This window comes from Galleria mellonella, unplaced genomic scaffold (genome assembly GCF_026898425.1).
Source record: "Galleria mellonella isolate WM207_F2 unplaced genomic scaffold, CSIRO_AGI_GalMel_v1 utg1634, whole genome shotgun sequence".
Lineage (NCBI taxonomy): Eukaryota > Metazoa > Arthropoda > Insecta > Lepidoptera > Pyralidae > Galleria > Galleria mellonella.
In genome coordinates this window covers 1,649,964-1,665,372 of record NW_026442007.1, presented here as the reverse complement: position 1 = coordinate 1,665,372, position 15,409 = coordinate 1,649,964, and the positions used below count along the sequence as shown (strand labels likewise).

General features: G+C 33.6%; 1 protein-coding gene across 1 annotated transcript in view; it reads right to left on the bottom strand.

The window, feature by feature from the left end:
- The window catches only part of LOC113514056 (connectin-like), a 263,683-nt gene that overhangs the window by 186,466 nt on the left and 61,808 nt on the right, over positions 1–15,409 (bottom strand). The gene's annotated exons all lie outside the window — the stretch shown is intronic.

Sequence of the window (15,409 nt, the reverse complement as noted above, 5' to 3'; positions counted from 1 at the left end):
ATATATATATATATATATATATATATATATATATATATATATATATCTATTCGTTTATATAAATAATTTTAGTATGTATGTATATCAATAATCACTAGTACCGCATTCGAGTATTCTGACACTTCCCTATGGTTGACTGGGAGAGAATGCTTTTAGCATTAAGTCCGCCATGTACACATATTTGTACTAATTATTAAATAAATCATAATATAATCAACAAATTATAACGTTCCGTGAACTTTCTCTCTCTGAGGTTCTGACATTGACAAACTGCTGTATTAGTAATCCCGACGGAGAGCCGACCGAACATAATTAATTAAATGCATTGACTGTTCCACACCAATGATCTGTACCAACACGCCTAACACAAATAGATTTTGTCAGTGATAAAAAAACAGCGAATTCGCGATACGATAAAACATTAGATTTAAAAAATTTGTTACATTATTGAGTTGAGTTGTTTCTCGCTTTGCCAAATAGTTGACTGATAGAGAACACCGTCTGGTGTTAAGTCCGCCATATGTACATTGAGTTTTACTGTGCATTAAATTAAATATATAAATATTTGAATTCAGAACGCGGAATTGTTTTTTTTTTCTTTTTATCGATATGAATTTTGTAATTATTATTTTATCTATTTGCATTTTTGTTGTAAACTCAACTTTTGTTTGAAAAAAAGCCACAGTTGAGTTTCTTGCCCGCTTTCAGCTTAAATTGCGTTCCCAATTCTGGGTGGTAGATTAATAAAACACTGACAATTAAAAAATTCTTATAATTGAGGTGACTCCATTAAAAAACATTTTTATTTACTAATTTATTTACTCAATATATTTGAATTTAGAATTCGGAATTACTTCGCAACTAACAGTATTTTGCTTTTAACAGAAAACTAATAGTTTCAATTGTCACAAAATTAATATAGGGCCAACAAGGGAGGTAGTATTGTACTAATATCAATGAAATGTAGGGCGGCTATTATATTAAATTCAATAAATTTTATTTTGAATATTATATTTAGATTATCATGCTAATATCCTTAATATTAATTTCGGAAAATATCACGAGACATTCATTTCTTTTCTTTCAATTTATAGCCAGTTTGATTTGTAAATTGAGAACATTTTTTTTTTTATCTAAACTTTATTGACTAATAAAATGGGGTAAATAAGGAATTTAATTCTACAAGCATTCTCTGTTAGTCAACTTTTAGAAATGTGTACTCGAATGCGGTTTAAACAATAACATAAACATATTAAAATTTAATTATTGGAGACTTTCTTAATAAAATATTGCCAGTCTGCGAAACTCAACAAGTTTACAAATCGATATATCCAAGTCCGGATACTGGTTCATGACACCGTTGAGTAGAGTCAATGTCAGTGGGAAAGGAGCCTGTGAGTTTGATAAAAATAATATTATATATATATATATATATATATATATATATACAAGTTTTGTTTTTGTTGGATGATTTATGGTAATGAAAACAACCGGAGGCGTCGTATGGAACAGATTGGTTATTAATAATGAATCAGCACCTGTCCATAAATTCTCGATTTAATGACGCAAATACTTTATCTTAATACATTATAAGAGGGGGGGGGGGCATAATACAGCAACAAAAAAGAAAGGCCTTAAAAAATCCTCTGCTTGGATACTTCTGTCCCACCCTTGCGTTTCTACCGCTAAACACCAGTGCCTTTGCAGGTTTTTATTTCAGTTTAAATATGAAATAGTAATTAATTTTACTGAAAGTATATTTCTTTAAAGATACCAATTATACTACTTTCGTCTTGTATAATAAAAATTATATAATTATTTATTTTATATTTATACCTTATTATACACAAAGATTACATAGTTATAAATTATTTAGAATACAGATGTACAGCATATTTATATATGTAATATAATAAGTTTATAAAAAATATTTTTAATTAATTTGTAAGTATAAAATCAATAATTAATAGACCAAAGAAAAAAGTAACGAAATTTGCATAAAACACATATTTTACTAAAATACATGTTAACATTCATAAGTCCATATTGATGATTATTTAAACAGAAATATTTTATTTAATTCCGCTATCATTAGTATGTATGCGACTGCTAACTCTCGTAGATCGAACACCACTATTACTACCAGAAGTTCTACAATCTTCCATATTAGTTCTCAATCTCCGACTGCTATTTCGTCCATGCACGTTTTGCGAGACGTGTTCCACTTCTAAACGAGGCATCATAGTTTGTTTAGGGATAATTCTAGTCAAATAATCTGAAGAAATATAAATATATTATGCATATAAAAATACAAAAAAAATATATTTTCTTGTGTAAAGTAATCACTGTTTTCGCCCTGTTGCCACTTCTCTTCTCTATAATATATTTGTTGCCATATTCTATATTCTGTATGATTTTCAGACCCCATCTTATTTTCGTTTACAGGCCCGTGACAGACAGATAAACATCGTTGACTCAACAATACGCTTTCACGAATCCTAAAAAAACTTTCCGACCTCATGTGAGTGGAACTTGCTATTTATATATTTACACTACACTTTCAGTTTGTTGGGAAGTCCCTTTTACTCGTAAGAGGGCGCGTCGAGACTGACACTGGCCCGTGAGAAATAAACGGGTAAAGTAAATAAATTATTTCTAAATATCATAGATTTTTTTTTTAATATTATTTAAAAATAGAAAACAGAATTCATTATTGTGTGATTAAAATAAATAATGTTATGTAATTTTTTTTTATACAATATATATATATATATATATATATATATATATATATATATATATATATATATATATATATATCTTTACAAGGGATTTTTCTTAGGTTACGTTGAAAGAAATAGATTTGACGCCTGCAAACCTAAATGGCGCGTTCAGCAGACGTCATAATATCTAAGCAAATTTTGTATAGTAGACCGGTGTAACGAGGGATATATGGTGGGAATGAAAAATCGTGTTTGTTAGTGTTACGTCACGGGACGTTACGGGTTCCGTACATCGCACACTCGGTCGGGTAATATGTTGTTTTTTACGAAAAATCTCCCACAAATAAATCGCGACAGAGAAAGTTATTGCCCTTATGTGGCTTTGTATTCCTCTAAGGGCTGGCGATAATATCTCGAAGGATGCTCCCGACGTGCCGACTGTCCTTTTGTTTTTATATTTGCAATAAATAGCACAATATATTTCTAATAATATTTAGTTCTTTTGTGCAGAAGATCTTATTAGTTTTATGACGATAAAAAAGTATGCCGCTTATGAAGAATTATTCGGATTAACAGCTGCTGAATTTTTACCATTGTACAACTCGCATAGTTACTGCTCATGTTTATAGGCGACGGTTACTACTTTCCACCAGGTGGGCCGTCGGCTTGTTTTATTTTATACAACTTAGAATGACAAACAAGCTGACGGCCCACCTAATGGACAGTGGTAACCGTCGCTTATAGACATGAGCAGTACCATGGACATAACAGAGTATACTGTTTCGCCCATGATACTTCCCCCCCCCCCATGCGTTGCCATTCCTGAGGACTCAGGTGTTATTCCTCCGTACCCAGTAAATTCATGCCATATCCCACCCTTCAAACCGAAACACAGCCATGCAAACACAACTGCTTCACGGTTGAAACCCGAATGGGACAGAGGTACCCAAGCAATCGACTTTTGTACAAAGTCTCAGTTGCATAAATCACGATGATAGTCATATCAAGTAAGTTCACTCCGCAAATGTTAACAAATGCCTGTGACACTCCTGTGGTCATATTTATTAATGTTTTATTTATTTTAATTTAATTATTATTGCATCCCAAAATGTGATTAGTAGATAACATTTCAACTTCAATTATGCACCCTGTTGAGCACAGCAAGTACGAGAGAGGATGACAACCCTTTTTTTCACTTTAGAGATAGCTCAAGAATCTGTTACAATATTATCCAGTCATTGATATTGTATCACGATAGCTACGTATTTTCTTTATTATTGTTATTCATTATTTAAGTATTGGTGTGTATCTATACATACTGTAATTGTTATTAGTATTATATAGTTATTTAATATATTCTGTAGTTTATAATTATTCATATTCATATTTTAGAAGTTTTAGTTTATTTTTAGTAAAGTTCCAAATTGAGCAGAGCATGTACTATGTGCACATAGTACATGCTGGGCTCAATTTGGAATTAGACAATTAAAATTTATTAAATAATCCATCTAAATGTTATGAAACTTCTTATTTATCTTTCTTTTGTTTTTTTTTTCTGTTTTAATTTTTCATTCCAAATTAATGTTATGTTTATTTCGTTGTTGCAACCGAATGCCTTTGTTACAGTCGTATTTATTGTAGGATCACGCTGTGTACACATGTTGTGGCAAGTTTATCTGAACAATACATTAGTGTACTTGCAAGTTATGTTTCAAGTTTGTATTTGTAAACTTCTGTTATGTGCCTTAAATAAATAAAATAATATGGCAGTGATGCTTCTATGTAATATTAATATATTATATAGTTATTAATTAGTTTGAGTTACTTATATGCGTAATAGTTATTCTATGTTAAAATATATTTAGTTATATTTTTATTTATCTATACTCTGTTATTAATTATATAGCTACAAATAATTTATAACGTATCGTATTATTTTTGCATCATATATATATATAGACACTTTTTCCTTTCGGATTCTCAAAGTTTACTGGAAGAAATCTCTTTAAGGAATAAGTCGGCCTGTGTACATTTTTGTTTAAACCTAATATCTATACTATAAATTAATGTACAAAAGAGTATAAATAAATATTATCGAGTGATATTTATTATTAGTTTTTATTATTATTATTTTTATTATATAATATGTTAACTTGTAGATGTACCAGGAACTTCTAGTCCAATTTGCGGAAATTTCCTAATAATTCGGCATGTATTAAGGATTACAACATTCTGTAATTGACGGTAAATATTGGGTGGTAACTTTAGGATATTTATCGACTGATGCAATTGTTTCGGTATCACACCTGTCGTGGAGATTACGATCCGTCTACCTATCGTTACTTTTTATTTTTATATTAATATATATCCCCAGTACACGAATATATACAAAAAAAAAACTAATCTCATTCGAAATATATCGCATCAAAAGGGAAATAATATCATAAAATAATCATCAAAAGAAATAAACCAGAAGTACGCGAGAGTCTGAAACAACGCGCATGTAAAACTTGGATAAAGAATTTTCTTATATTACATATACCACTGTGATGTTCTCCTAAACTTGGCTCATATATCATTTTTGTGAGTTTCTTATTCCCCCACCAGAGTCTCGCGAGATAACTTGCCTCCTAACTATATTATTACCATTAAATAGGGAATCATATCTATATATATCTCATAGCAGATTTATTATGAGCACGACTTTAATAACATAATAATAAATAGCTTTTACCTGCGACTTCGCCCGCGTGACCGAGATGAAAAGTTACCTATGTACTTTTCCATCCCATACAGTTTGTGTATACCAAATTTCATAGCGATTGGTTAAGCCGTTAAGGCGCTATAAGGTATTGTGCATAGCGCGTCAACAAGCAAGAATAATAATTTACCATCGGCGTTTACTAGAGGGAGACTTTATACAAAAGTCCTCTACGTGGAAACCCCTGTCCTAGCCGTGTTTCTACTGGAAAGCAGCTGTGTTTTGGTTTGTAGGGTGGATAATGACAGCGAAATTACAAGGTATGGAGGTATAATACTATAATTATGGGGGGAAAGGGATTGTTAGTAATGGAGACTGAGAATCCCATTGCTAACAATATACCCAACCAGGTCGACCTCCTCGTAGTCCCCCTGGAAACTATTACGGTTAATTTCTGATGAATTTATCATGATGGGCTAACTGTCCTGTTTTCATTCTCATCGATCACCCTTCACTGGTGCTCCGCCAGCGTATCCCATTAACGCAGGCGGGGCTACCATACATTTTCACCCATCAAAAAAAAATACTATAATTATCAAGAATAACTGCGCATGAGAAGTACTATGGGTACCATAGAGCATTCTGTGACGTTCATGGTGCAGACGTGAACACATGTCTGTAGTTTCCCATCAGGTGAGGATCCAGTGATGGTCATTTAATAAATATTTTCACTGTTTGTCTTTATAAGAGTTATCATTTTCAAGTTTTTTGTCGCGAATTGGGAACCTCATATTTTTCTTGGTTATTTTAATATTTCTAACTATGGAAAGTAATTTAAAAATGTTGTTAACAATTATTCTATACTAGTGGCCCGCTCCGGCATCGCATAGTGTCTTTGACATTTAAATACAGTCAATTTTACTCTTATAATGTTTTTGTATGCAAAATATTTTTTTATAATCTCTAAAATATTTGTTGAATTGACCCATCACAGAGTCAAAATAATATCTTTTCTATTCATAATATTAGTTTAAATTCCATCTTTATTTTATCGTTAAAAAGTAGTTAAATAAACGTCAACAACAAGCGTTCAGGCATTGGTTCTCCGACGGATAAATCCGGTAGGAGAGCTACAGGTACTAAAATATTTGAAAATATTTTAAGTTAAGGTCACGATAAGAGTGACCAAAATTACGTCTTTTCGTAGTCAATATAGCTTTTTTCCAAAAACTGCTATTGTAATTATTATGTAAAAATAGTATAAGAGATGGGCAACAGCGTTATAAAGCCCGCCTGCCAAACGTGCAATTACAGGCAAAAACCTTCTTATAGAGAAGGCCTATGTCTAATAGACGGTTAACAACGGCTGATATGATGAGTATAACACAAACACGAGAGTGAAATTTTTCAGTCAAAAAAATAAATATCAAAATCGGTCCACGATTTTTTAATAACTTATAAATATACTTATAAATATAAATATTGCATAACTTACAAATCATAACAAATGCATACGTCAAAATGAGTATATTTGTTTCCGATTGTCTGTTTTCACTTTAATGGCTCAAAAAATTATCACGTAATTAAATACACATATACTTTTTTTATGCAACTTAGAATTGCAAAGAAGCTGACGGCTCACTTGATGGAAAGTGGTAACCGTCGCCTATAGACATGAGCAGTACCATGGACATAACAGTGTATGCTGTTACGCCCATGATACCCCCCATGCGTTGCCATTCCTGAGGGCTTAGGTGTTAATCCTCTGTACCCTGTAAATTCACTGCCATATCTCACCCTTCAAACTGAAACACAGCCATGCAAACACAACTGCATCACGGTTGAAACACGAATGGGACAGAGGACAGACATATACTATTTACGATAAAGAAGAAAATATACTGCTTTTGTCCGAGGCAATGAATACATCCCTCTCAAGCAGACGATGTCGCGCGTAAAAAATAGTAAAAGAAATCAAAGAAAAATTAAAGATGCTTTTATCGAGGGGCCCTAAAAAGCTACATAAGAAATCCAATCTAATTTCGAGCCACTTCTTTGAAGTCGGTTAAAATGCTTGCGCAACAGCATTTTCTTATTCAATTTCCGCATTACTTTAAAATAAGTACCATTTCCAAAATAGCTTTTAAGAATCCTTTCTTATGTCGAGCGGTACTCCCAAATTTAATTCCCGAAATATACATATTTTATGTGACCCCATAAATTAATGTAAACGTAAAATTTAGAATTTAGCAGAACACGACAGGCGAGACCATGCTTATTTAAACAAGACTTGTACGGAACCCATTTAACTTGAATTGTTTACCTTTAAATTTGAAAATGTCGTCACACGCACTCCGTCTCAGTGTTTCATTCTGTAAGTACGTACACTTACAATATTAAATACGTAAACACGAACAGATTCCGTAACGAGAAGTTCTCAAGACCTTCAGTTAATTAGCTCCAAAAGAATGATACATAAAGCGCCAGTCACACTGAGAGATAGCTAGCGAGCTAAGCTAAGCTGAGCTAAACTGAGCTAAACTGAGCTAAACTGAGCTAAGCTGAGCTAAGCTGAGCTAAGCTGAGCTAAGCTGAGCTAACTTTATTTTTAACATGGCGAAATCTGTCACAAAGTTCACTTGCCTCGAGAAAACTATGAGTACTGCTGGACTCCTAGCAGCTAAAACTCTATAGCAATGTCTACTTAAAATAGTACCAGGCACACGGATTTCCGTAAGAACTGAGCTAACTTTTTTACATGAGGAAATCCAGCATGGAGACTCAATTATCTCAAAGGAGTCGTGTGAGTATTGCCAAATTGCCATCGGAAAAAATCTCATGTTATCGCTTACTGCGCCATATGCTTAGGGAGTTTTGTTTGGATTCTGCCACGATCCCAGCGACGGTACTCTGTTGAGTACACAGTCTTCGACATAATGTTTAATACCTGGCCCTGATTTCGACGAAGAGTACAAATAAGAATGGAGTGCAACCATCCGCGTGGTCCAACACCAGCCCTGATAAGAACTGAACTAACCTTACTTCGTTTAGTGGGAGAAAAGGGATTGTTATTAATGTGAACTAATGGCCCCATTGCTAGTAAGCCCTGTTAGATCGACCTCCACGCGGTTCCTCCTGGAAACCATATTGATTAATACTTTTTGCAATCATCACGATGAGCTAACTGACCTGCTTTCATGCTCATCTATCATCCCTCACTGGTGCCGTGCCAGTGTATACCATTTTATTACCATTCATTAGAAAAAAGCATCGTTTAGTTTAGCATACGCAGTTGTGGTATTTTTTCACGTTTCCATTCACACTACGAGAACTAACAACTAAGTACCTAAGTAATCTGAACATATTTAAGGCAAAGGCTTAAAGGCTTGCGATTTCTATCTTAGACATCATCATTACTTTAGCATTAGCTAAGCTGAGGCTTAGCGCTCAATGTGGTCTGGGCTTTACTTTATTTCATACATATCCTACTACTGTAAAAGTTTGTAAAGATGTTTGCATGTTTAAATACTTCGATATTTGTTACTGAATCTCTCTTAAACGGCTTAAATTAATGGATGGATTTGTCAGAATTACCAGAGGGAGATTTTGTACAAAAGTCGTTTGCTTCGGCACCTCTGACCCATTTGTGTTTCTACCGTGAAGCAGTTGTGTTTGCATGGCTGTGTTTCGGTTTGACGGGTGGGATATGGTAGTGAATTTACCTGAGTCCTCAGGAATGGCAACACATGGGGTGTATCACGGGCGAAACAGTATACTCTATCGTGTTCATGCTACTGTTCATGTCTATAGGCGACGATTACCACTTTCCATCAAGTGGTCCGTCAGCTTGTTTGCCATTCTATGTTGCATAAAAAAGTCCCAAAGTAATGGAGTACGAATGATGATATCCGCAGAAAAACGAAAAGGATCGATATAGCATCAAAAATGAATAGACTAGAATGTGGCATAGGCCGGCGTACAATTGATGGGAAAGATTTTTTTTTAATACCAAGGCTTTATAAACAAACATAATATAGGACGATACTTACTATATGAAGAGGAGATCTCCAAAGCTTTACATGGAGTAAGTTAACTCAAACTTATATATTTTTTTTAAATATTACAACAGGACCCGTTCGATGGTACATAGTTTAGCCTATGGATTCCTGCTACATCAGAAAATATCACGCGCGCATTTCCGACCCTTAAGAAACCTTATTACGCCCTTTTTGAGGAACCCCTTGCTGTAGTCCCCAGGGAAAACTTCCTCAGAAAGGTCATTCCATAACCTGAGCGTTTGCAGGAGGAAGTTCATAAATAAAAAAGTTATATCAATCTAAAGAATCACACATAAAACGCTATAAAACAACCGATCAATTAAATTGACTCAAACATTATGAAGGTATTAGGTACGTAATTATCAATTAAGTATATAATACCATATAAAACCAAATTCATGAAGAGTTCCAATAGGAATGATATACGGGAACTATATTTTTCTTTCACCTTCTCAAAGGTTGACTGTAAAAGATCCCTTTATGGGATATGTCCGCCATTAAAACTTCGAATATATCTAATATAAATTATGTACAATACAGATTTAACAATACAATATATAGTTGGAAGCGGGCAACGTCGCGGAAAAGGGCTAGTAAACAATAGTTCCCTAGATACATTCGATTGAAAATATATTTCTAGAATTAAATTTTGCTCGCCAATAAGCAGATATCTGCTGCTTAGAGAAAAAAAACGCCCGCTTCGATCTTTACAAAATTAATACGGGAATAAATCCCTAACGGTTGCAAAAAGAATTAATTTCGGATTATATCACGCAGCAAAACTCCGATAAATACGTACGTATTGGGTATGGGCTATTCATTTACTGGCGTTCAATAAAATCCCTTTAACTCATTAATCGAAATAAAATATAACAGACATTCGAACGGTTACAAAGTTTCACGTTTACAATATTAGAAGGACTTACGCAGTCCTTACTGCATAAGTCCTTGGTCGAGGGATGGGTCCCCTTTAAAACGTCACCAAAACCTTATTGCGGTTACCAACCTACTTACCAAGCGTGACAACTATTGTCAAAACCTCCCAAAAATAAGGCCTATGTCCAGCAGTGGACAGTTAACAACTGTATTATCATAATAGTCATATTTTGAAAATCTTATGGTGAGATCGAGTCACAAATATTGAAGTAAATTAAAGTAGACAGAGAGATACTCTTTATTGTTTCCTCCAAAAGATTGCAATAGTAAAATTATTATACACGTAAATATAAACAATTACAAGAAATAATCACAATGAGAAAACAATGGGCGACCTTATCGCTAAAAGCGATCTCTGCCAGACAACCTTTGGATGGAGAGGAGTAATTATAAACAGTTTGATCGGAGGCACGATGAAATTCTATTATTTCTTAATATAGAGATGTGATATATGTAATAATGTAAAATATATATTCATACTCATTATATATATATATATACACACATACATATAGACTGGTTAAAAAAGAAAGAAACTTATGAACATTGCTAAATGTTGGAAAATGTTGTACTTCGGTCACGTCATAAGGAATGAAAAAAAAACAGAATACTCCAGCTAATCATCTAAGGTAAGATTGCTGCTAAAAAAATGTTGGAGGTGGCCCTCCTGGCTGAAGAACCTGCGAGAGTTTCTTTATTTTGCAATAAACATGGTTACATTAGACATTCAGTTGTATATACTTCGAGATACATATTTCGCCAAAATACTGGTATGCAAAATTTATTACCACCACGTGTCAACCAGAGGGAGACTGTATAAAAGTCTTTTGCTTGGGTACCTCTGTTCCATTCGTGTTTCTACCGTGAAGCAGTTGTGTTTGCATGGCCGTGTTTCGGTTTGAAGGGTGGGATATGGCGTGAATTTACTGGGTACAGAGGAATAACACCTGAGTTCTCAGGAATGGCAACGCATGGGGGTTATCATGGGCGAAACAGTATACTCCGTTATGTTCATGGTACTGCTCATGTCTATAGGCGACGGTTACCACTTTCCATCAGGTGGGCAGTTAGCTTGTTTGCCATTCTAAGTTGTATAAAAAAAAATACTAATTGGATAAACTATCAAACTCACTTCGAAATTTATAATATTAGTAAAAATTTTAGATAGTATAGTCTCTATGAGTTAAAAGCCGGCAAAACAGTCCCACACAATAGACGAAACTTCTAAAAGGAAAAAAAAAAAAAAACTAGTTCCAATCTACTTAAAAATATACTCCATCTGAAACACGTTATGCCATTACATTCTATTGTACTCACTCGCAGTCCATTGACTGAGGAAAACTTCTTTTTTTTTCGTGAAAGCAACGTGTTTTCTTCTCTCTAACAGTTGGAATAAATTTGATAAAACTCCGAGACAACGTTAGCCGTAGTTTGCACGTGAAAAATACGTAAACACATATTACGTACAGACATTGGATTATTTTAAATCTAATATTTCTTGTTTTTTTTTTAGCACATATTTTTGTTTTATAAATAGTAAATAAACAAATATTTATGTATATATCATACTATTTATGTATATTCAAAAATGTTTTATATATTTTTTAATTTAATATAATACATTTTTTTTACAACACAGGGGGCAAACGAGCATGCGGCTCACCTGATGGCAAGTGACTATATATATATATATGTATGTATTGTATGTGATTTATGTATGTATATTCTTTGTAAGTATAATTTTCTATATGTTTATATGTTTATTTATCATAAATTGGCGTTGTCTCTCAAAATATTTACTTAATTTACAATTTTTTAAATCTATGCACTGCTATTTACTCTTTCTGTTTAGCGTAAGGGTTGACAGGTAAAGAATGCCATCAGGCATTAAGTCCGCCCTGTAGATATATTTTAATGTAAGCAAAAGCATAAATAAATAAATAAAATATTTTTATTTTCAAAATTCTTTCACTTATCAGCGAGTAACATAGGTTACATATTAAAAAAAAATGGACTTTCCTACGAATAACACAATTATGTAATCTGTTACTAAAATGAAACTAAACTAAAACTATTAAAACTAATATAAAATACAAAATTATCTTACTAAGTCAGGGTGGATCATCATCCTCATTATTTCATCCATTATCCGTCCACTGCTGGACATAAGCCTCCCCCATAGATTGCCATAAGGAACAATCCTTGCCACTTGCATCCACTGACTCCCTGCAATGCATTTGAGGTCGTCACTCCAACTAGTGGGAGGTCGCCACTCAAGAACTTTTCTTCCCCATCGGTATTTTTTAATGGATGATAATGGAATGGTAACTCCACCCGCGCTATCGGTATACACCGGTGGGGCACCAGTGAAGGATGATAGATGAGAATGAAGTAGGTCAGTTAGCCCATCGTGACGAATTCAACAAGAATTGTTCACGATGGTTTCCAGGGGGAACCACGTGGAGGTCAACCTAATAAGAGATATTGCTAGTAATGGGGCTATTAAACTCCATTGTTAACAATCCCTTTCCCCCCCTTCCCCATCGGTTGTCGGTTCTTCGAGCTATGTAACCAGCCCATTTCCACTTCAAGTTGCTTATACTTCGAACTATGTAGGTTTGGTTCTTTTGAGGATATCCTCGTTTCGGATTCTATCACGCAGTGAGACAGGATGGATCGCTAGCATAAATATAAAAAGAAATAATAAAAATTGTTTAAAATAAAGAAAAAGCCATTTTAATCGCAACAAGGAAGACCGTTAAACGCCGAGATATTTCGTAGACATATTAGATTAAAAATGTTTTAACTTTAGAATGCAGAGTCATGTCTATTGTTGATATAAAAATATTATTTGAATCGTTTTCTTTGTGGAACACAAGAGATTGTATATATATATATATATATATATATATATATATATATATATATATATATATATATATATATATATATATATTATAGAAGACTATAAAATATGTCTTAATTAATTTTATACTAAGATTTTTCGTTAAAAAAAATCCACTTATTTCTATATTGGTATTCCTCTCTTCTAATCTCGTAAGGAATATCGCAATACAATATGTCATCATATCAGCCTTTAACTGTCTGTTGAACGTAAGCCTCTCCTTAAGGGGTTTTGCCAGTAGCTGCTTGCAAACCACGTGGCAACTGCCACGTTTGGCAGGTGAATTGGCAAGTACAGTTAGGCTGTAGAGATGTTTTAAAAAGAATGCTACTGCCCGCTCTCCCTTAGTCGCCTCCTACGACACTCCCAAAGATAGGGTGGCCTATTCTATGCCGGGACCACTCGGCCAATACGATATATATATATATATATATATATATATATATATATATATATATATATATATATATATATATATATATATATATATATATATATATATATATATACAGATACAGCAATAAGTTAAATAACCTGTTAGCAAGGGTGGGCTTATCTCTTCCAGCCAACCCAATGCAGTGAGAGAGAAAATAATTAACAGGTAATCAAGTGCAGGAAAGGTACATGTAAAAAGGTACACAAATAAAATAAACATACATAAATTGTAAATAAATAAATACAATATATACACATATACAACACATATAATTGTAAGTGTATAGTATTATTATGTATTATAGTTAAGAGGTGAGATTTCAGTCTTTTCTTTAAGGAAGTAATGAAGGACATATCCTGTATGTTAGAAGGTAGCCTGTTCCACAGTTGCGCATATACAAGGTATATTAACTAGATACTGTTACAATTCTGCAACATTGTTATTCATAAGTTCTATTCTATTTATCCACTTCTGTTGGCTTCATTGGATAAATTTATTTATTCATACCGTTTCAAGATATTTCTCACGAGATTTTCAGTACGGAGAACTCAATATTGGAACTTTGATTAGGTGAAATTGATACCTGAACCGTTTTTAGTAACTGTAACCTGCGTCTTAACTCTTTATTCATAAAAACGTCAAATCGTACGTAAAGTTATTTTAGTTATTGAACCGTTTTGTCTGTTTGTCAGTGTATTAGTTTAAATAGGTAAATGGGAGGTGCCGTGGGCGAAACAGTATACTCTGTTATGTCCATGTTACTGCTCATGTCTATAGGCGACGGTTACCACTTTCCATCAGGTGGGTCGTCAGCTTGTTTGCCATTCGAAGTTGCATAAAAAAAGACGTTTATAGGAACTTCGGGTTTTTATGAATGAGGTCCTTTTATACAATAATTACAATAATTCATATAGTAATAGAATTGTGTGGTGCAATGGGATGGTTAGTAATGCAAACTACCAGTCCCATTGCTAGTAATACATTCTGTAAGGTCGACCTCCACGTGGTCCCCCCTGGAAGCCATCACTGGAAACAATTCCAAGTAAATTTATCACGATGGACCAACTGGCCTGCCTTTTAATTCTCACCTATTCTATCTCCCATTGGTGCCTCATCAGCGTAAACCGTTAGCGCAAGAGGCGACACTGTTGCATTATCGTTCATTAAAAAAACAGGTCTATGTAAAAAAATACTTATTTATTTATTTGCACCAAAAACATAAAAATAAACAATGGCATATAAACAATTCAACTAAAATACAGTAGCATGGAGTACAGATTAAAATATACATATGAAGGTACAAAAGGCGGTAATATTAATAATATGAATAGTATTTACGTAAATAAGTACAAGTACTTATTTACTTAAATACTAGCACTTTATCCTAGCTTTTGTTATTGTAATTTTCTGTGTACAATAAAGTATAAAAATATATCTGCACATAGGAGATGAAGAAGAGCATTGAGAAGCCAAAACAATATTTTTAAAATTTTAAGCCTCTTTTTTACAACACAGGGGGCAAACGAGCATGTAACTCATCTGATGGTAAATGACTACCGCCGCCCATGATCACACACAACGCCAACAAGCCTCCCCTTATGTTCAGCAGTGGACACTTAAAGGCTGGTATAATGCTGATGATGAAACACC